Source organism: Haliotis rubra, unplaced genomic scaffold (assembly GCF_003918875.1).
Source record: "Haliotis rubra isolate DU_JTF1 unplaced genomic scaffold, ASM391887v1 Scf607, whole genome shotgun sequence".
Classification (NCBI taxonomy): domain Eukaryota; kingdom Metazoa; phylum Mollusca; class Gastropoda; order Lepetellida; family Haliotidae; genus Haliotis; species Haliotis rubra.
In genome coordinates, this window is record NW_025767310.1 from 456442 (window position 1) to 477668 (window position 21227).

Genomic DNA, 21227 nt, shown 5'->3' on the forward strand with positions numbered 1-21227 from the left:
TTGCATATTAGGTACTGATTTTACAGATTTTTCACGATTAACGTAAGCCTGTTTCATGTCGGCACTGTCTGTTGTTCAGTTTGTTATTACAGAGATATACAATAACTTACAGGTCTATCTTCCGTGGGCAATTTATGAGATAGAGGAGGAGGAAGCACTGAAATCATGAAATATGTTAAATACAGCAGTTCTGCATAATCTTTAACCTTACATTTGTTAAGCCCTTGGCCTTTTAAGGCCGCCCAGTAAGCATGTGTGGAGATGCCAGTGTTTTTAGATCTGACTACACTCAGTGTATTGGACAGAGTGTTTAATGGCGTTGTCCACAAAACCTCTAATGATCCCTCTTGTTTCTTCATGCATGGAAGCCAGAACTTCTTAGCAACACAGCAGCTTCGTTTTGCAGCGTGGAAATTTCCCTTCTGAATTCCCTTGCACTGAATCTCTGAGGGACTTTCCTGTAGTAGCCCTAGCACCACCAATCCTAAGACTTTTACCACCAATCCCCTTGGTACTGATGGATCTATTAAAAGAGAGAAAAATAACCTCAGCCAATCATGAGACATTCCAGGTACCAACCATTCAGTTTTAGATTTTCAACTGGGAGTCTTTATCAAAATATATTTCAGAGCAATGAAATGGAAGTCCCAATTTTAAACAGGTTCTGTAACACTTCGAAGCGTGTTGTTGACTGTAAGAGAGTCATTTCATTAGCAATCAAAGTAACATTGTATTGGTACAAACAGCTATTGGTTTGTGTAGTCTAAACCAACTATATCAACCTCACTATTGCTTGTATTCCTAAACTGACTATATCAGCCTGTTAATGGTAGTTATCTAAACTGACTATATCAATCTGCTATTGGTAGTTATCTAAACTGAGCTATATCAACCTGCTAATGGTTAGTTGTCTAAGCTGACTATATCAACCTGCTATTGGTAGTATCTCGGCGATTATATCAACCCTGCTATTGGTAGTAATCTAAACTGACTATGTCTGCCTGCTTTTGGTAGTTATCTAAAGCCTGGCTATATCAACCTGATATTGGTAGTTATCCTAAACTGACTACCAGTATATCAACCTACTATTGGTGGTAGTAATCTAAACTGACTATATCAGCCTGCTATTGGTATTAGTCTAAACTGGCTGATATACCTATTGGTGGTTATCTAAAACCAACTATATCTACCTGCTATTGATTGATTGATAAATTTTAACTGCACTTTGATGACAAATTAGATTTAACCTGCTGTCATAGAGTGATCTGTTATCAATTTGGTCCAGTTTGTTTAAGGTAGTGATGGTGTGGAACTTCAGTTGGATGGACTAATTGGAAGAATTCCGTTACCATTGATATCAGCAGTTCCTAGACTAACAAACTGCCGTTGGTGTACATGAAAGAATTGTTGTCTTGCTTCACTTTGGCACTTAGATCTGTGGACTAAGGTTTGACTTTTCAGATGCAGCTTTTGTTCATCTCTGTGTCTACACCAACAAATGCTGTATACTTGAGACCACAATATTGGCAGCGATGCTTGCAATGGTAATGTCACGTCTTCTGTCCCACTGAGAATCTGAAATGAAAATGCTTTCGAATGATATCCTGACTGGAGGCTGTTTAGAGTGGTCAGAGTATATGGATTATTTCTACATCATTTAACAGGCATAACAATTTTCGCTTTAGTTACTTTGCATTTGCTAAAAGACCTCTCACAAAACAGACTTATGCAAACATAGAATTCACACATAATGTTTTGATTTTTAAAGGCCATAGCTGCCCTAGGAACAAAACTGTGTAGAGATATTAAGGAAAGCGAACTTTTATCCTACTTTTGTTCGGTATCTCTCAAGTATTTATTGAACACATTGAGGACCATGTCAGCCCCCATATCATTGTTTTCAATGCTCCAGTATACGGCACAAACATCTGGCTGAGTTGCATATTACTTATTACACTTTACATGTTGTTATGAGACAGCGTTAATACATTGTGCCACCTACCTGGTCACCCTGTTTACACAATTGTACCTGTTGAGATCAGACATGGGGCTACGATACCTTATAGGCATCTCCGAAGTGGCTCTGAGGGATGTTGTGGAATTTTTCTAGGCTTTTCCTTTGTATCTAAGGGGAGCCAGTCTATTGCCTCTCAACTCATATATTTTTAAAGACATGTACAATGTGTGATGGTCACTTACCCTGTCTCAGGATTACAGTTGCTGAGAGATGAATATTACCATAATTGTTTTTATTGCTATAATCTGCTGCTCTTATATTAAGATTACCCCTGAATTTGTACTGCCACTGTGACGGGTTTGTATACAGAGATTTGTGATGAATTGTGAATTTAGTTAAAATTACAGGTAATCTACATTCCACATTTCTTTGTCGTTTGTTTGTTTCATGCTAGAGTTAGTTTCTCTTTAGGTCCTATTCGGTTAACTATTTAGATACTATCTGGAATCCAACCGCGTAACAATGTGATATATGGGTGGCATTTACTACTGGAATGTAGCTGCATATTAGCTGACAAGCAGTAGAATTTCTACCAGTAAATGTTGCAGTCAGTTCGGTGAATTAGTGAATTAGTGATACAGATCAACTTCCCTGAGACTACAACATTTGTACCTGTCAATGCAATTGACACAATACAGTGGCAGTGTCATAGTTTTATATTTTATTTATTTTGTGTGAAGAATGCGGTGTCATCTTTATTCAAGTTTGGTTGTGAAAGTAGTTTTATTGAATACAGGTTTTTATTGAGCATGTATGTTGCAATGTCTCCAACTTGATTGCCCCAAGCTGGACCTGGGCTCTATTGGGAGAGAGGGTGTTCTTTTGTTCCTCACTCAGAGGGACAAGCTATGCCTTGATCTCTTATTGGTCCAGTTTAATGTTGTCTATTTTTGCTTCACTAACATCAGCACATTTTAAGTTAGTCTCTACCACATACAGCTGCACAAGGCACCTTAAACCAGGGAGACTATGGCTGCTTTAAACATATGACATGATATTTTGGCCAGGACATCTGTTTTCTCCTTTTTGTCTACAAGTTACTCTCTCACAGTTTAAGGTTAGTTAGCTTAACTATAAAACATTATGTACCAGAGGTTCAATATTTAAAATATAGTTATATTGTATGACATTATTCTTGCTTAAAGTTAAAACTTATTCTGTGATGTGAAGGTGTGAATGTGTTTTAAGATTAGAGTCAAATATTTATAGGCAATTTTTCATGTTTAATGCATCCAGGATTATTATGATGTTTATTAGTAATATAATGTGCTGTAATAGGTCCGGGTGACACATAGGGTAGAATTATTGCCAAGAGAATGTTAGAGTATTACGATATATTGTAATGTGTGTTGGTATTGCAATATGTATTGCAATATGTTAATGAAAGTGTAACACATGGTTTAAGATGTGGAAATTACTGTTGACTCTGTACCTTCCTTTTGAAACAATGCCACTGGCCACTGTCAGGACTCAGATATGATTGTACAAAGAGATCAATTGAAAATGTTTCCAAATTGGAACTTAAGCTCTGAAGTTTGGAACTTGAGAAAAAGCATCTGCATTCCTCAAAATGGATATTAATGTATAATAACATAAAGGAAATACAAATATGTTATTAGTAGTATTTTTGACAGCTACTTCCGCGAAAATTACTGATAAGGGTCCGCGATGCGATCATATCGGAGTGAACCAGTTAGGTAAGAAGTGTTCCTTAATATATCATATTATTGAAGTTAGAATTGCAATATACTCTGGTTATCGATTTATTATACGCCCACCCAAGTGACACCACGAACATTTGTGCCTGCTCAGCAGCCATCTTTGTCTGAAGCCATGTTGTATACTTGATGGGTACATGTAATGTTTCTGCCATTTGAAATCCCATATTATGTTAATAACTATTGTATATATTTGTAAGAGAATGACGAGGTACAGATAATGTTGTGTTGGTAAAGGTGTGTATATATTAATAATGCAGCTTTGTTTTATGGATGTATAGGTTAATCATGATTAATGCAATAGCATCCATTTCATAATTATTATGGCATAGAGTGATATATGTTTTATTCACGATGGCATAATATACTTAATGGTATGTTATATTACTTATAGATGGCAGCCATATAGCTGGAATATTGCTGAGTGCTGCGTAAAGCTAAAACTCACTCACTCACTATAGATGGACATGCTGTTTCACTAAGGTAGGCGATGCTCACTTTCACCTGAGTACCATAGAAATTTGGTAGGTATTTTATCCTTTTACAAAAATGTATTTTCATATTTCAATGTATTTCTGATAAAATTAATATTATTGGAGAGTTAGGAAATCATATCATGATTATTATTATTGAAGTATATCTATATAATACTTTTTGTGAACTGCATTTAGTTATCATTTTATATGTTTTATTAGGTTCTTGCAGGTTTAAGTAATTTGTATGACATTAAATATATTTTTATTAGACGTATAATCATTATCTGTAACTATAATGTACGAATTTGACTAGTATAGATGTGATAATATGAGTGTGTTATTGATTGTTATTGTATCATTATGTTACAGGGTGAAAACAAAATATACATCACTGAGCAATAGAAATTTAAATCCTAGGCACAAGTCCCAATACACCCCAGCAGGTGTTGGTTTTCATTAAGAAGAGTACCGTCCCTACCCTGCTACAACGTCTTGAGATCCTATGCTGTATCAAAGTGAATGTTTGTAACTAAATGTTTGAATGATGTTTTTCTCAGGGGATCCCTCTCAGTAAAATGAAGCAATAGTGACACCATAAACTGTTCTTGATGGTGTGAGGTCTATAAGGTTTGTCAGCCATTTTTAATCGATCATCAGAGAATCTAACAATACCATATCCAGTCATTATCCAGAGGATGTTATGCCAGAGACCAGCGTCTTCTGTTTATCAAATTAGTTTTTCATGCTGGCTCTAGCCGGGCACGTGGAACATAAGTTTTAGGATGAAAGATGTGTTTTGCTATGAGTGTAATCTTAAAGCAATTGGAATATGATGAGGTCAAAAAGAAACTTCACAAAATGTAATTTGAAATATAATGAATAATTTTTCTCACGATGAGTACATCTATGTATCCGAGAAATGGAATCTATCTTTCGACTCTAGAAAAGCGTTAGCAAAACCCGGCTCAAACCCATCCATTACGTCGTGCAAAAGAATGGCGTTGAGTGCCAAATCAGGTTTTGCGTGCAGTCGATCACGTGATCTTCACAGTCGAAGTTTTCTTCATATGCATGTGTTTGCGATGGCCTCAGAATTGAAAAACACTTTTAAACCACAGTTCCTACTTGGTTGCCCAGAAATGCCACCACGATTGTCAAATGTGCAACGTTCACCGATGCCGTTGGCATGTTACAAAGCGGGAAGATCAGTTATTGGCGTCACGGCTAGAGTAATGGGATGCAGCCATCATTACTGTGTATGACTTGCGAGAGTCGATCTACAACAAACTGGCACCACCTCTCGATAGCCCAAGGTCGGGTTGTCCCGCGTGTGTCACGAGCAGAAGACGGAAATCAAATGTCGTCCTCGTCACCTACCACCTGACAGATTTCACGCGGCTACCGGAACCAGGGCTGAGATGTTTAGAGATTCGACTGTCCTCACAGACCATTCAAAATCGGTTGCGGGCTGCCAATCTCCATTCTCGAGCGTCCATATCGTGGGCCAATATTGCCGCCCGTTTCATCAGCGTCAGCGTCTGCTGTGGGCCCAGCGTCACCTCCGATTGGACCCAGAGACTGGAATCGAGAGCGATCTTTAGCGATGAATCAGGTTTACCCTCAGATTCGCGGACTGGCAGGCATAGAAGTCTGGAGCGGCGTCGTGAGCGGTATGTGCCCAATGTTGTGTACAGAAAGTCGACAGATTCGGTGGCCGGAAGTTGCATGGTGTGGGGTGTTTTCTGTGGGAACAACCGTTCCCAACTTCTGGTCATCCATGGATTTAACCTCACAGCTGCTCCTTACCCGTGACCAGGTGCTCACCCCTGAACTTCGTTCCTTTCATGGTGGCTCATGGCCCAGGTCTACAGTTCCAGCATGATGTGCTCGGCGCTTGCTCACCACTTTTGATGTTGATGCGAAATTTCCTTCAAAGCGGCTTGAATTAATGTCATGGACTGGCCATCAAGGTCCCCTGACCTTAATCCAATAGAGAACACGTTTGGGATTTGCTTGGGGAGAAGGCTTCGTGGTCTTAGGAACCAACCTCAGAATTTGCAGGAACTTGGCTGCCTTGCAAGAGCAATGGCGCAGAATCCCAAACCGTGTTCACGAAGCATCAGGCGGTCGATGAGGAAGACGGTGTTTGGCAGTGTGGTGAATCGCGGGGCGGTGACCATACCTACGATATTGAACTGAAAATTCGCATTTTATTCTTGTGACTTGACATTCTGTATACCCATGTTTTGGAGCGGCGTTGTAGCCTAATGGAACTGATTATGGCACTGTCAGTGTATCGAGTACATCACACACAGATCTCAGCAATGAAATAATAACAATTTAACCATCTTACCATCTCTTGTTCTTTTATAGTGCCCTGAAGAAAGAATGTGAAGTTTCTTTTTGACTCAGTATATTATCATTTACAATCTCACTGCATTTTACATCCGATGTTTTACGTTTTACGTATCACCATGAATTATGGGTTTTGTTTGTAAGCTTATCCACAATTCCACAAATACTCTTAAGCACTATTCTTAGTTATTAATGCGGGTTGAAAATGTTACATATATTAAATGCCAAAACAATGTCACATCGATCACTTGAGGGATATATTAGGCGACCCTACGCTCAAGTGTAATGGTCTCTACCTGTAGTGCGGCATAATCATTAAAACCATTTTAACTCATGTGTAATGGTCTCTACCAATGAGTAAGGCCAATTATTAAACCCAGCGAACTCATGTGTAGTTACTTCTACCTGTGGTAAGGCAATCCATCAAAACCATTTAACTCATGTGTAATTATTGTCTCTACCTGTGATGTGGCAATTATTAAAACCCTTTAACTCATGTGTTCCTCTAAAGATTATGAAACAACTCTCATTATTGAAATGCTGTTCTTCCCAGCATCATGGCCATGGAGCTGACACAAAGGGCTGAAGCCATCATTAATGAAATAAACATCAAATTAAAACAATGCACTGTCAAGAACCGCGTAGATGAAGTCACTGGAAGTTGTTGCCACAGTTGTTTTCATGTGAATTTACAGAAACTTTTCAATGACAAAGGAACAAGCTGTTCCAAATTACGCTTAGAAACCAATGGCCATATGTATGAAGATCACCCCTATTTTTCCCTGCAAGATAACTTCTAAAAGACTTCTGCAGAGTTACATTTCATAATGTGTTTGAAACTTCACCACATAATTTAAAATTGATTTCTCCGATTACGACTATACAATTTCAAGGTTAACATGGGTTCTCCTTTGATGAAGAAGTTTGTTTCCTCTGAAATGTATTATTATCACGTGTTGCACCACGACTGATAAGCGACACACAAAGGTTGTGTCAGAGGTTATACGTGTGTAATGGGAATGAACCCAACTAGAACTTTAGTCTACATACTTAGTTTCAAAGTTGTCACATATTACACTACCAGTGGTTTCTCAATTTGTTTATCACCATGGAACTGTCTCCCTAAATGAACATATGTTGACAGCATCATTTTGCACATATCAGCTTATACACAACAATTCCTACCAGCCATTATTTTTTAGCTCCTTGATATGAGGCAACTGGGGGCCATCCTGTGGACAAAATAATCCAAGGTCATCCTCAGTTGCATCGATCACTCCAATCTATGTCTACATCCTGCTGGCGGTAACACTCTGTACCAACAAGTCCAGTCAGCCTTGCCCTCCCAGATGCCATCATTCCTGCCTCCACCTGGGGGATGAGTGACACTTGTCATTGCAGCATCACTTACACAGGGCCAGACCAAAGTTTATTCCTGTTCACCTGCATGATCTTCCTTAACACCATCAGTACTACCATGCTTAAAGCTTATAGAATTATGAGTGTTCCCCAAAGGCACAAAAATGTCACCCCTGATGTACCCTTGCCCTCCTGCTCAGATGCACTGGACCACAATCTGATTGACAAGTCACCCCTCTCCATTTTCATATTTAATGGTGTAATAATAATAATTTCTAATATCAGACACCCAATATATTTTTCCCTTTGTCATCTAATTGTTTTAAGCAGTAACCTAACATTGATACAGGTATCCTACTTAAGCATCCATATGCATTAACTTTATGCACAATAGCTGGAGTGCTCTTAATTGTGTTTGGAAACAAACATAGAATATATCTACCTGTTTAGCCAAGAATCTATTTGTTGGAAACATATTATTTACCGACACCTAAGTATTTCTTAAAAATGTAAGAGTTTGTATTTTCATCTATAGAGTCATGATGTTTTACACCCCAAGTTTCAGAACCATAGAATGGGTGCAATGTTTATATCAAAATTAAGGAAGCTACATTAAATGATATAAAATTTTGCTTGAGACAAATTATAAACAGGCATTATTGCTTTTAGATGCTTGAAGTGCCCCAACTTTCTTGCATGCTGTAGACCATACTAGTCCTAGAGACATCATCAATCCTAAATACTTATAATTACATTTAGTGATTCACACCAAATCGCGGTTATCAAAACTGTTCTCTTGCATCCTTAGCATTTTGCTTCCGGCGTTCATCGGTGTCCTACTTCGCATTCCTGTTATCTGCAGCCATAGTTCGTCCTTGGATTTACCAGTGGCGTTATGTATTATATGTGTGCCCGATTACGACTGCTTTCTGAGTGTCGATTTCTCGCCCGATCTCATCAATGCGATCATCCTGTCGTTCTGTAAAATCAATCTGTTCTTCATTTTTAGGTCATGCCTGGAAAAGAGGGAAGGCAGCAATCAATACAACCACAGTGAGGGACATGGAAGGGACCCTAAGCAGCCAAAGGCAGCTGGCTGCATGTTGCAGTCGTTACAGGCAATGTATTTCTGAGAACTGTAGTGCTTACCCAATGAGAATTATCTTAATCCATAAGCCCCAGCATCTGCATCGGTTGAAATTTCCGATTCCACATCGGTAGCCAAATGCAGATTCCCAGTATATCCGGGCCAACTTGGAAGCCAATTCTTAAAATTGCTTTTTCAAACCAAGTAATCTTCATAACCGGTTGTCTCCCTCTCCACGCGGTTGTCGAGGGTTTCAAGATTGTCATCGGCCATCGGTCGCCAGATCCGATAAACATTTTTCAAATGACCCGACTACTTTCTTATTAATTAGGACCTTTCGGGCCGACCGATAATTTGATGGTATTTTCACATATTGGACCCTAATAGAATTACGAACATTATCATTTTACAAAATTCATCAAAACTAACCATGAAATCTTGATCATGTTTCCACGGCATGTATGTATTTACGCATCCATTTTTATCACAATAAAGCTGCCAAATGTACATGTATTGGATTAGCGATTAGCTGCTATTTTTAAGCATTGGACAATCCAGAAACAGGGTTTCCGATTACACCACCGCGTCACGATGTTTGAGGAAATCATTAGAAATAAATTGAATAAACTAATGAATAAAATCAACAACAGCATTCATAAAGTTGTCAAAGCGTTACATATAAAATTACCTATTTCCATCTTTTGATAGCGATCATGTCGTAACCCAAGTCAAGTCACTGACAACTGATATCTCACGCTTTCGCCGCCTCAATCTTTCAAGCTTGGAAGCGATGTTTTAATCTTTTGAAAAATATATGCATGAAGCTTTTTTTGTCACAGGTCATAACCTATGCGATGTATGTCAATAAGTTCCATTATTTACTTATGGAATCGCGATTTCTTGCTTAATATGTTCAGAATAGCATTATTTTACCCAAAACTTTCGGTCTAAATCTAGAAAGGTTTAACGTTTCACGAAAGGGCGGTATCCATTGCTGCAATATGATTGGCTGCCTTATGTCCGCGTGTCTGATTTTTGACCAATCATGACCCATATAGCAGAACTGTTTGAAAAGCGTCATTAGAAACCAATCTCTATCCAATAAAATAATAAAGCTTCTTACACAACTGTAGAAAATGCTCTTGTAGCAAGGGTATAGTGATGTTGTTGATGTTCAGAACTTTCGATTGATACCCAGCCATCAAGCGATTAAATACCATGTTATTCATAAAAGTTTAGAAAAACGAGGTATTTTCGTTGTTGTGTCATGTTACTGGTAGGAGAAGCCACTAATATGCAGGAAATAGGCGACCATACATATTATTTAAAGAAATCTTTTTTATAATAATTTTCTGATTACGTAAAAGGCACAGGGATGATATGACATAATGCACGATACTTAAAATCACCACGCTAGTTTTTGCTTCTTTTCACAATTTTCCTGGACATTATAAGCGGCTTGCATTTTTCAACTGAAAAAATCAATTTTATTTAAGTTGTAGAATAATATTAGAAAAATAAATTTCATATTTATCAACAGTGGGATTAAGAGCTTTAAATGGTGTATGGGATGTGTGCTTAATAGCGTTTTACAAGCTTATAAATATCCTTCATAAACATTGGCTTCATCAATGACCTTAGAGTCTCTAGAGACTCTGTTATTCATGGCAGTAAATCACCTAAATGCCTCTGGTTGACTGGTGTTGAGAAAGAGTTAACTGCTCTTCACTATGCAGAAATGACTACACACCAATTTTGTCTTCTGGAACCAGGAAGTTTTGACTGTTTTGAAGTGTAACAAGCGAGTTTGACAAAAGAAAATCAGTCTGTTAATTATTGTATTTCCACTTAGCTATGACATTTTAGCTGAGATTAAACGAGTTGGATGAAAAGAAGCGAAGCTATGACATCATGTTCACTTATAAGGGTCTGTTTGAAACAACTGAATATTAGAAATATAACAACACTTCTGTTTTTGTTCAGTCCTCTCTTTATTCACAAGAGGGTGATTGATGTTCATTTATGTGTTTATAAGTCATAAATCTTTGAAAAAAAGCCTAAAGTTTGCTGTAAATCTTCAATCTAAAGTTGCAACATTAAATGTCATTAACAATTTAGTTATATGATGGCATTGGAATTAAAAAAAATCAAAAAGAGCTTTTGCAGGTCAATGGCCTATAGCCAGACACCCACTCAGGACATTTGTCCTACACCATTTTTATAGGCTTCAAAATCACTGGTGTCCTGACATTTCAGATCCCCTCTTCATATATAGCCATTAACAGGAAATCTGTGCTCACATTAGAAACCCAAGGCCACCGATGGCAAAATCTACAGCGGTGAAGTGCGTTGATCTTTCAAGTACTTACTTCTAATGTGAAGATTGGTGCTGTCGATAACTAAGCGAAAATGGAACTGATCACTACGATAGATGGTGTTAGTGTCTCTCTAGGTCACCATGCATCAATGCGCTTGGGAGTAAAACCAATTACTCTTGGTGCATGGACGCCGGCATTCCATATCTTTATAATGGGATTTACATGTCAAAACATTTTTTCACCTAATTATTGTTACAGGGAATGTTGTCGCCACTCTCTGAATCCATCTCATGCCAATGCTGCCTGGTAGGTGAGGAGATGGATGGAGGGTGTATGATCAACAATTTCGATCTGAAATAATAAGGGATCCACACTTTAGATCAGTGGGGGCGATGTCGACGGTTAGCAGCTCTGGTTGCGCGCGTACTGACACTAACAGATCAAGCCGCGTACCAATGCACAGGGTGGGTTTTCTCAAAACAATCCTTGTGATTTTACCATTCAATATTTGTTGGGACTTCAACAAAGGGAAACTGACGACGAAATGTCTTGAGCTCCAACTCCGGTCAGCGTCAGTAACATGTTGGAGTCTCTTCACTTTCATTATTCACTGGTTAACCCTTCTGATTACTTGCCTCTCATTTATTATTATGGCTTTCTACGGTTTTAAGCTTAAGTTTCGAAGTTGCAGAGTCTTCCAAGAATGTCAAAAAAATCCGCAATCATTAGCAGAGGCAGACCCCACTGTGGAGTGCAGAGGTTGTGTTGAAGAAAGCTGAACAAAGAGAGGGCCTGGAGAGGAGACCTTCAGTTGCCAGGCTGCGTTCGAATCCACACAAACAAAATCGTTGAAGGCGACCGCGCGCATCAGAGGGTGGCTGAGTCGCGGATCGTAAGAGAAGGCCAACAAAGCGGGAACTCCAGTCTCTTGTCGGTAAAGCTCAATTTCATGTGTCCACCACCATTTCCAGAATGCGGACATTTTTGTCGGCGATCTCATCGGCCGGATATTACAGGTTAAAGTCACCATTTTGATGGATGTCGGTCTACAAAGGGCATCAAAGGATGACTTGGTATTGTGGTTATAATTTCCTAGAACATTTTAATGGCATATGGATTTTTCAGGAGTCCTGCGTGGACATCGAAATCGCGGTCAATACAGCTTTTTGCACAAACGGCAGGCAGTTACAGGTTTTGGTTAGCTTACAACCAAGACAGAGTGGACATGTGGCCATAGCAGCAATGGAGTCGCGAGGAGGCGGGGCGAGGAATTGTTCCCCTATTGTATTGTCTGCCAATCCAAATTTAGGGGCTGATGCGTTTGTCCAACAGAAGAATACTGTTTAGTGCGACTGTTTAAGCGGTCGATCAAATCAACAACACGCAGTCTTTCGTGACCCACCATTGTATGTCCCTTGTGAGTAATACCATTGGTTATATTGCTTGCAGTTACAGTATCACATTCAAAGCTGTATACATTAGCACCCATGCCAATGTTATAGCTGACTCTCTGTCGAGATTTCGAATTGGGACCAGTTCCGCGTAATGCGCCAGCTTAGCAGACCCTGACACCAACACGCCTCGGGCCGGGTTCCTGGGTAGGAGGTCCAGCGATTGCTACACAATTTCATAATGGGCCAACGCCGCGGTGACCTTACCACCTGGCTTACGGGCATTTCCACACCTTCAGACAAAGCGCGCCAGGCTGTCACCATGACCGGCGGCCCTGATTGAGTCAGGTTGTGCGTTTCATATGAATCTATTCGGTTAACCATTACTCCAGCGAGTACCAGCTAAAGAACATCACGTCTCCGCGCTATCGTCCTTTCGCCAGAGTGCAAATGGGTGGCAGGATTGCCGATCACTTCTTGTTTTCGAAGTTACCTGCTGGCATGTCAGTAACCAGTCGCCAATGTATGACCGCATGAAACCAATTGCTGTTGATTTGTTGAAGTTAATAATCCTTAATCTTCCAAAGCTGATTGTTCCTTAGCGATATCACGAGCAATGTCTTTTCAAAGCTGTTTTCTGTACAGCATTCTTTGGATTTTTCAGGACAGGAGAGCTCATTACCAGACCTCGGATTGACCAACCAGGCATTTGCTGTCAATGATGTGAAGCTGGACACATGCTGCGGCGAAATTTCTAGAATTTTACTTTGAGGGCGCTCCAAGATTTGATAGGCTAAACAAAGGCGTGCTTGTGGCCATTTCCTCCATCCTTATGTGTCCTTTGACAGCTGTCCATTTCTTACCTTAACATTAGCCCAACTGGTCCACAGCAGAGCCTTTATCCCACTCGAGCCACTCCCCTCTCACAAGATATCAGTTCCAGGTACGTGCTTAAAAAAGCATGAGGTGCACAGTGATGTAGACACCTCAGCATTTTCTCCCCATTCTTTTCCCAGGATTGGTGCTGCAACTTCTGACGGCAAGATGGCATTAGCCCACTTTTATAATTAAAACAATATATCTAATTTAGATGGGGAGTCCGATGTATCCCCGAATCCTGCTTTTGGTTTACCAGTAGTCGAACTTGGCACAATCTAACAAGATATATTTCCCTTTCACTTATCTAGCTCTTTTTTCAGTGTGGCTGGTTAGGTCATCCTATATGGCTGGAGCTCAGCACTCTATCTGGGGTGGCACTTCAGCGTTATGCGTGTTTTAAAAATTCCGAGGGGGATGAGATGGAGGAACTGGTCCCCAGTAATCAGCCGAGGAATCGTCGTTCCGGCCCACCCGTGGTGCTTCGTGATCCACTCGGATCTAATGGTATGGGTTACCCAGACCAAGACCAGCTTACTGTACCGCCGACATCTCTGAGTGGCTGCTGCCCAACATGCTCCCCATAGCCGCCGGGCGGTGCCACTTGCCTCATTTTCGGCCATCGAGGTGGGCCCTTGAGACCCACCCTCAACGGGCAGGTTAGGGCAGTGAGGAGGAGCTGGAGAGGGCATGCCATAATAAGGTATGACACTGCCAGAAGTGCTGGCTTAGCTCAATGTTCTCATGGGCAAAGCGATCCACCTTTCCCATGGGGAATTTTTCCAGAGTTTTATCAAAAACATTAGCTGTGCTAATGCTTTGGCTCCTGTGAGAATCCCTTAAGCACGAAGTGGCTTGTTAAAGACGAAATATGGTGGGAAATTAGCGGATGAGTTAATGTTCATTTGTGTGGAGCTCAGCGTAATGCGTTAACTTTGGTGGGATTCTTTTGGGGCTTAAACATGTGCCATATAAAGTTCACAAAAGGATTCAGGGGGCCTACTTTTCGGTTGGATATTATTTTCCCGCTGCTTATCAGTGGTGGGGACTATTTTAGCATATTAATATATTCCCTGCCTCTCAGCGGTATTATATCTTTACCTATCGTTTTGCTGCTGCTGCTTGCAGCTTGGATTTACCAATGCTATATCCTGCTGCTGCAAGCTCGATTGCCAATGCTATATCCTGCTGCTTCGACCCGTTTGCCAATGCTATATCCTGCTGGCTTAACCCCGTTTGCCAATGCTATATCCTCCTGCTTCAACCCCGTTTGCCAATGCTATATATCCTGCCAAAGCAAACCGTTTGCCAATGCTATATCCTGCTGCAACCTGGAGTTGCCAATGCTATATCCTGCTGCTGCGCCGTTTTGCCAATGCTATATCCTGCTGCTGCAACCTCGATTGCCAATACTTTATATCCTGCTGCTGCAACCGTTTTGCCAATGCTATATATACTGCTGCTGCAACCCGTTTCCCAATGCTATATCCTGCTGCTGCAACTTCTCGATTGCCCGTGCTATATCCTGCTGCTGCAACGCCGATTACTTAATGCTATATCCTGCTGCTGCAACCCGTTTTGCCAATGCTATATCCTGCTGCTTCAACCGTTTGCCATTACTATATCCTGCTGCTCCAGCCGTTTGCCAATGCTTTATATCCTGCTGCCGCAACCTCGATTGCCAATGCTATATCCTGCTGCTTCAACCCGATTGCCAATGCTGCTTATATCCTGCTGCTGCAGCCTCACGATTGCCAATGCTATATCCTGCTGCTGCAGCCGTTTACCAATGCTATATCGCTACTTCTGCTGCTGGTGTCTCCATTGAAGATACGGTTTATCCTCTTCTATAGTTATTAAGTTAGGGCCCCTCCAAGAACCGCCCGCAGCTCGCGACCAAAATTCGAACTAACCTGTAGGGTTTCAGATTCTTTGAATATATTCCTCCTTGGGGTTCTTTGAATATATTCTTATAAGCATTTAAATGTCCATTTAAAATCCCTCGACAGTTGTAACAATATTTGAATAAAATATTTACAAAACAAAAAACTTCGTTTTGTCTTGTGAGACCACCCTTACAGGGCCCTCTGGCCCCTACAGCCAAGAGCAGGTAACTCTAGACCGTAACCTCGTACCCTCACTTTCCATGCTGAGCGACATCAGACAGAATGTGGGGAGGTGGTAGTACCCCAAGGAGGAATATATTCAAAGAATCTGAAACCTCTACAGGTTAGTTCGATTCTTTTATATATTCCTCCTTAGGGTACTTATAAGCATAAGACAGACTCCTAAAGGCGGGTTCCGGCAGACTAAGGGCGGCATTCTGTCTGCAGAAAACACCCCCGACAAAGTGGAATTTCCCAAGCTAATTATAGCAGAAAAAGCACTTACCGGTCCGTGTCCCACCATAGCCAATCAGGCGGGGGGCATGAGCCAGGGTCGGGGTCGAACATATGTAAATTGCCCAGCGAAACCTGCAGCTAAAAGCAAACTAACGAGACACACCCTCCCTCCTTCCCGTAATCTACTGGGGCGAAGATAAAGGGTCCCATAATAAGCCGCCAGAAGCGAAATGCCTTAATATGAATATATTTAGCAAAGCTTCCAAGGCCAGTAAAAGTCTAGAGCAGAATGCAAAAGACATGGGAATAAAACCATCACCACATAAAACCCGTCACCAAGGGAATATGTAAACAAGATTTTTAAAAACCCAACACCAGTGTTAAAAATTTGGCATAGAATGGTTCACATACTTCCTCGAAAGCTCAATGCGGCTAGAGAGGTGGAACCATGCCCACTGGAAGAACTGACTGACCGAACCGAGCAGCAGCTCACTGGAGAGTCTGTCAAGTTGGTAATGGCGGATGAGCATGCTCGGGGCCCGGCTCCAAATGGCAGCATTCTTTCAGGCAGATCTCCTCAATGGGCAGGGCTGCAAGCGTAAAGCTTCGATGTAGCAACTGCCCTAACCGGATGAGCTTTCAACCCTACAGGTTGGGGATCGCCCTGTTTGAGTATAAGCTCATATGTATATGAGAGACAAGAGGAGATCCGCACTGACCTAAAGTGTCTCCATCACCAGAAAGGCGGCACCTCAAGTAACTGGTTCCAACCCTCTAGAGATTCAGAATGGGTCCTGAACCCTCGATCACTTGTTGGTCACTAGGAAGTAGGTGGAATAAAGACCCCTGTCCTTGTTGACCCACAGGGGTCCCCACCTCGATAAGCTGCGCATGTTCAATAAGGACTGGGGCTTAGCCCGGCGCGAGGAAGCGTCCTTGCTAAGTGAGAGATGAGAGAATTAAACGTGTGCGAACCCGGAAGAAAGGACAAGAGGATCTACGCCTCCACTTTGTGGCAAATACGTATCCCCTGAAAGCGTGGACAGGACCCAGGAGTTTAGGGTGGCTGCCTCCCACTCCCGGAGGAATAGGGACAGGCGACCGCCCGACAGGAGACTGTGGCAGGAGGGCAGTGCACCCCACGGTCGGCATGTCTCGGCTTGCGTGAGTGGGGGCAACAAAGAACTCTGGGGGAAGGAATCAGCGAGGAAGCGGGCCCAGCTTCCACTTGCCCGCTGAAAGGCTGCTGCACTTGAGCAGGCTTGCCCCTTGCCCCACTCAGCGGCCCAGCCTGCTCGAAGCGGACTGCAAAGGGCAGTCCCACCCAGCACGCGCTCAACCCGCCGGGGCAGAAGGATAAGCCAGTGTGAGCGGAAAGGCAGCTGGCCCGGCCGGAGGGGCTGCTCCAACAAGAGCTTTGAGTCTTTGAAGGGTAGGGGCAACTCAAGCTGACCTCCATTACTACCTGCAATGCCCCAGGAACAGGGAGGATCCCATGGTATAGAACGGCCGACAGGAAGCTTGTTTGGTGTGGCGGCGAATGCAGCGCTACAGACAACCACAGGCGGCGCAAGCCCATGGCCCGGCACCCATCATCTGGCTGGCGCACAGCACCGAATGCCTATCCCTAGGCCAGATCACGGGGGTGCCGTCCATTGAGCTGGCCTTGAGCACCCGGCCTCAATGAGTGAGCCACAAGCGCTGGCAGGCCACCAGCTGTCCCACCACAGTGCAGACAGGTAGGCGAGTGGACTGCACTGCTTTGAGGTTGCCTGGGCGGCCTTGCCGGTGGCATTCCCTCGAGATGGCCCGATGCGCCAGACTTCCGCGAGCAGTGAATTAGCAGGAAAAGGGGCGCCTGCCCTGCCTGGCGAGGCCAGGGGCGGCGAGACAACCCCCTAGCATTGCCCCAGAGCAAGGCGCGCTAGTCCACCGCTGGTGGATTCCGGACGCGTCTCCTCTCCCCAACTGGTACCTCCTGCCAGCGTCAGGGGCGAGAATCAAATCTCGGCGGGGAACCGGTCAAGGAGAGGATTTACCACCTCACCTACCAGTGGTGGTAGGATCGCGTGAAAGCGGCCTTCGGCGACCTTAGTGGTGGCGAAGCTTCCCCGGGGAGCCTAAACTCCAGCTGAGGGTGGAAGCCCTGTGTAGGAGCAGCCACACCGGGAGGCAGCCTTAGCCCCTAGATCGTCAGATCCACCCCCGCGACGGTAGCGGTGAAGGCTCCTTCACCTTCTCCTGGAACCCATCCAGCACTTTGCATTATCAATGAAGAGATTTCACTGGCATACCATCTGTTCCTGGAATAAAAGCGGAGTTTAGTTATTCCAGCGGGCACAACTGATTACCCGACACAGCAGGGGGCAGAGAGAGGAGCAAGTTGAGGGTTTGGTATTGGATGCCTCCACTTGGAACCTTTGCAGCTTTTGGGGAGCGGCTCCATGCCAGGAAGCGGCTCCCGTAGGCTATCTTTGTGTGAGCGTTTGGGCCCGGGGGATCCACCATGCTGGGGCAGATATCACCCCCGCCCGGTCAGATTGCTGGCAGGCAACCGCGAGATCGTATTGAAACCACTAATTGTTTGAGGCGTAAAAGTGGCACATGCCACACACCCCTCTCCCTCATGGTCAGTTTGGGTGGGGTAGCAGTGGCGAAGACCAAATTATTGTGTCCTTAGCCCGAGGGAATGGCGCCAAGGCTGCACGGTACAGGATTTAAAGCTGCAACAAGTAAAGCAACCCCATACACGCAGACATATATGAAAAAATACGCGTAGGCGTGACACAACTAATGCGACAGCGTGGCATTACAGTTGACAATAACCCATAATGCGCGCTGGCCACTTAAACTCGACTTTTTATTATGCGTTAAAGATGAAAATGCAAGCAGTGGAAGCTTGACCTATGTAACCACATATGCGGTAAAATTACTAACCCCACCTGTAACATTGAAAACCACCACGAGGAAACCAATGAACAGTGATGCTAGCGAAGGTTACCTGGCCGCCATCTTGGCAGCGCCCGGCCGAGCCGACACAGCGACAGGTACCAAGTTACTAACTAAAATTATGAATGAAAAGTTCAGAACAAGCCTTCAAATTGCCCATGCGGGAAAAGAGAACCATACATACGAATTGCTGTTTCTGACCCACTCATAATTCTCGCCGGAAAAGAAAACTTTCTTGTAATGGATACGCGTCTATCAATGAGGAAACAACAGTATGGAAGGTGAGGTCTCACGAGGTTCTGGTCTAGGAGTTACCTGCTCTTGGCTGTGTAAGGGGTGGAGGGCCCTGTAAAGGTGGTCTCTACAAGACAAAAAGCGTGGATTTTTGTTTTATAGCTCTTTTATTCAAATATTATTATTTACAACTGTCATTAGGGATTTTTAAATGGACATTTAAATGCTTTATACAATTGCCCCAAGGGAGGAATATATAAAAAGTCATGGCCTTCCTGATCCTGACTCACAAGAATTTTTTGTATGGGACAGCAGGCATTGACTCCACCAAAATGTGTAATGGCTGATCTGCTCTGAAATACACAGGTGGTTCCTGGAGGCATCTAATTATTATTATTCCTACTATCTAATGTGGTATTGCCTTCACACAGAATGGAAATATTATTGATTTGATAAGACCTACTAACAAATGCTATTCTTGATCATCTCTCAAACTATTCTCTAGACTAATGACAATTGCTGGTGCGGAGACTCTATGCCATGGGCTTGCTCTATGCCATGATGCTGTTGCATAGCTGTAAATTACTTGTTTTGTGACATTTGGCTCACGAGATCTGAATTGGGATAATGGCCTTTGAGTTTGCCTTTTACATGGATAGATTTTAGTCTGTATGAAGGTCAGTTGTTGATTCAATACATGAGGCTGGCGAGAAGTCAAAGACCTAGGTTAAGTTCCGGTCACCTTCACCTGCAATGAAATTGAAGAACATGGAAGAGCAGGTGAAGGTGACTGACCTCGAAACATGACTATTCTCACCTATCCTGGTCAATCTGTTTTCTTGGCATAGCAAAGAGGTACTCTTTAAATTTGATAGCCGTCAAGATTACCACTATCTGCCAATTTAGAAGAAACTGAACGAAATTAATATGCTTTAGATTATGATAATCCAAGCCTTGATGGTTTAGATAAGCTGGCTGAAACTGCAGCCAGCTAAAACATTTAAATTATTGCCGTCCAACAGAGTGAAAATGGACGGTGTGACTGCATCATCATCGCCTTACTGCACTATGCGTTAAGGTACACCCATATGTAGAACAGGACGGCCTACCTTACTACTTTTGTACGTTAGTACACCCATATGTGAAAGCTGGGACTACCTTACTGCATGCGTTGGCGCACCATATGTGAACAGGACTGCCTTACTGCACAATGCGTTTAGTACATCCATATCACGACAAGGACTGCCTTACTGCAATGCGGCTAGGTACACCCATATCGCGACAGGACTACCTTACTGCACCAATGCGTTAGTACACCCATATGTGACAGGACTACCTTACTGCTATGCGTTGAGTACACATCCATGCATTGACAAGGACTACGTTACTTACTACATACATTTAAGGTACACCCTTGCCTGCTTGACAGGACTACCTTACTGCATGTCGTTAGTACACCATATGTGACAAGGACTACCTTACTGCAATGCGTTAGGTACACCCATGTTGAAGATAGTTATGCCTTGTTCACATACATGTACATTCCATCACAATTACTCTACCGACCACTCCCATGTTTTGCTGACAAAACTGTTGTGTTGCTAATTGTTACCAATGGATAAAGCACATAATTAGGTCTTCTGCTTTCATAAATTTAAAGGTGAAATTGTTTCTCCTGACCTTCTCCATGTCATATGTGCAAAATGTACTCATTTTAGCCTGCATCATAACTAAGATTGTGTTCCATCTGTCATTGGTCCCAGTATCAGATTCACTTGATGGTGAAGTCATACATATTGCCACTGTCATCTGGTTTTAAAACTGGGCAGGGGATTGAAGCTTGAGAATTTCTGACTGGCCCGCCAAAGGTGTTTCCCGGGAGAATTATTTGTGACACATAACATCGCGACGACATACCTCTCCTTCAGTAGACACATACTGAATACACCTGTCTCCACTGTATACAACCGGCAACTGGCTAGGGAATTGTGAGGGGGCTGCTGTCAGCCCTGAGTGGTGGAATCAAGAAGCAGGATCAGTGGTTGATAGCTGCATAGACTTCTTCAGAAGCTGAATAACCTGTTAAACATTGGATCATATGCCAG

The 21227-nt window shown here is 42.7% G+C and overlaps 2 long non-coding RNA genes across 2 annotated transcripts; both read right to left on the reverse strand.

The window, feature by feature from the left end:
* Positions 1 to 578: 578 nt before the first annotated feature.
* On the reverse strand, positions 579 to 1395 carry LOC124255721. The gene is made up of 2 exons (XR_006892738.1): positions 922 to 1395; positions 579 to 883 (listed from the first exon to the last, which is right to left on the reverse strand). It is a non-coding gene; the product is annotated as an uncharacterized LOC124255721 (long non-coding RNA).
* A 21-nt stretch (positions 1396 to 1416) lies between these two features.
* Positions 1417 to 21197, reverse strand: LOC124255716. The gene is made up of 3 exons (XR_006892734.1): positions 21040 to 21197; positions 7752 to 7937; positions 1417 to 1575 (listed from the first exon to the last, which is right to left on the reverse strand). It is a non-coding gene; the product is annotated as an uncharacterized LOC124255716 (long non-coding RNA).
* Between the last annotated feature and the right edge of the window lie 30 nt (positions 21198 to 21227).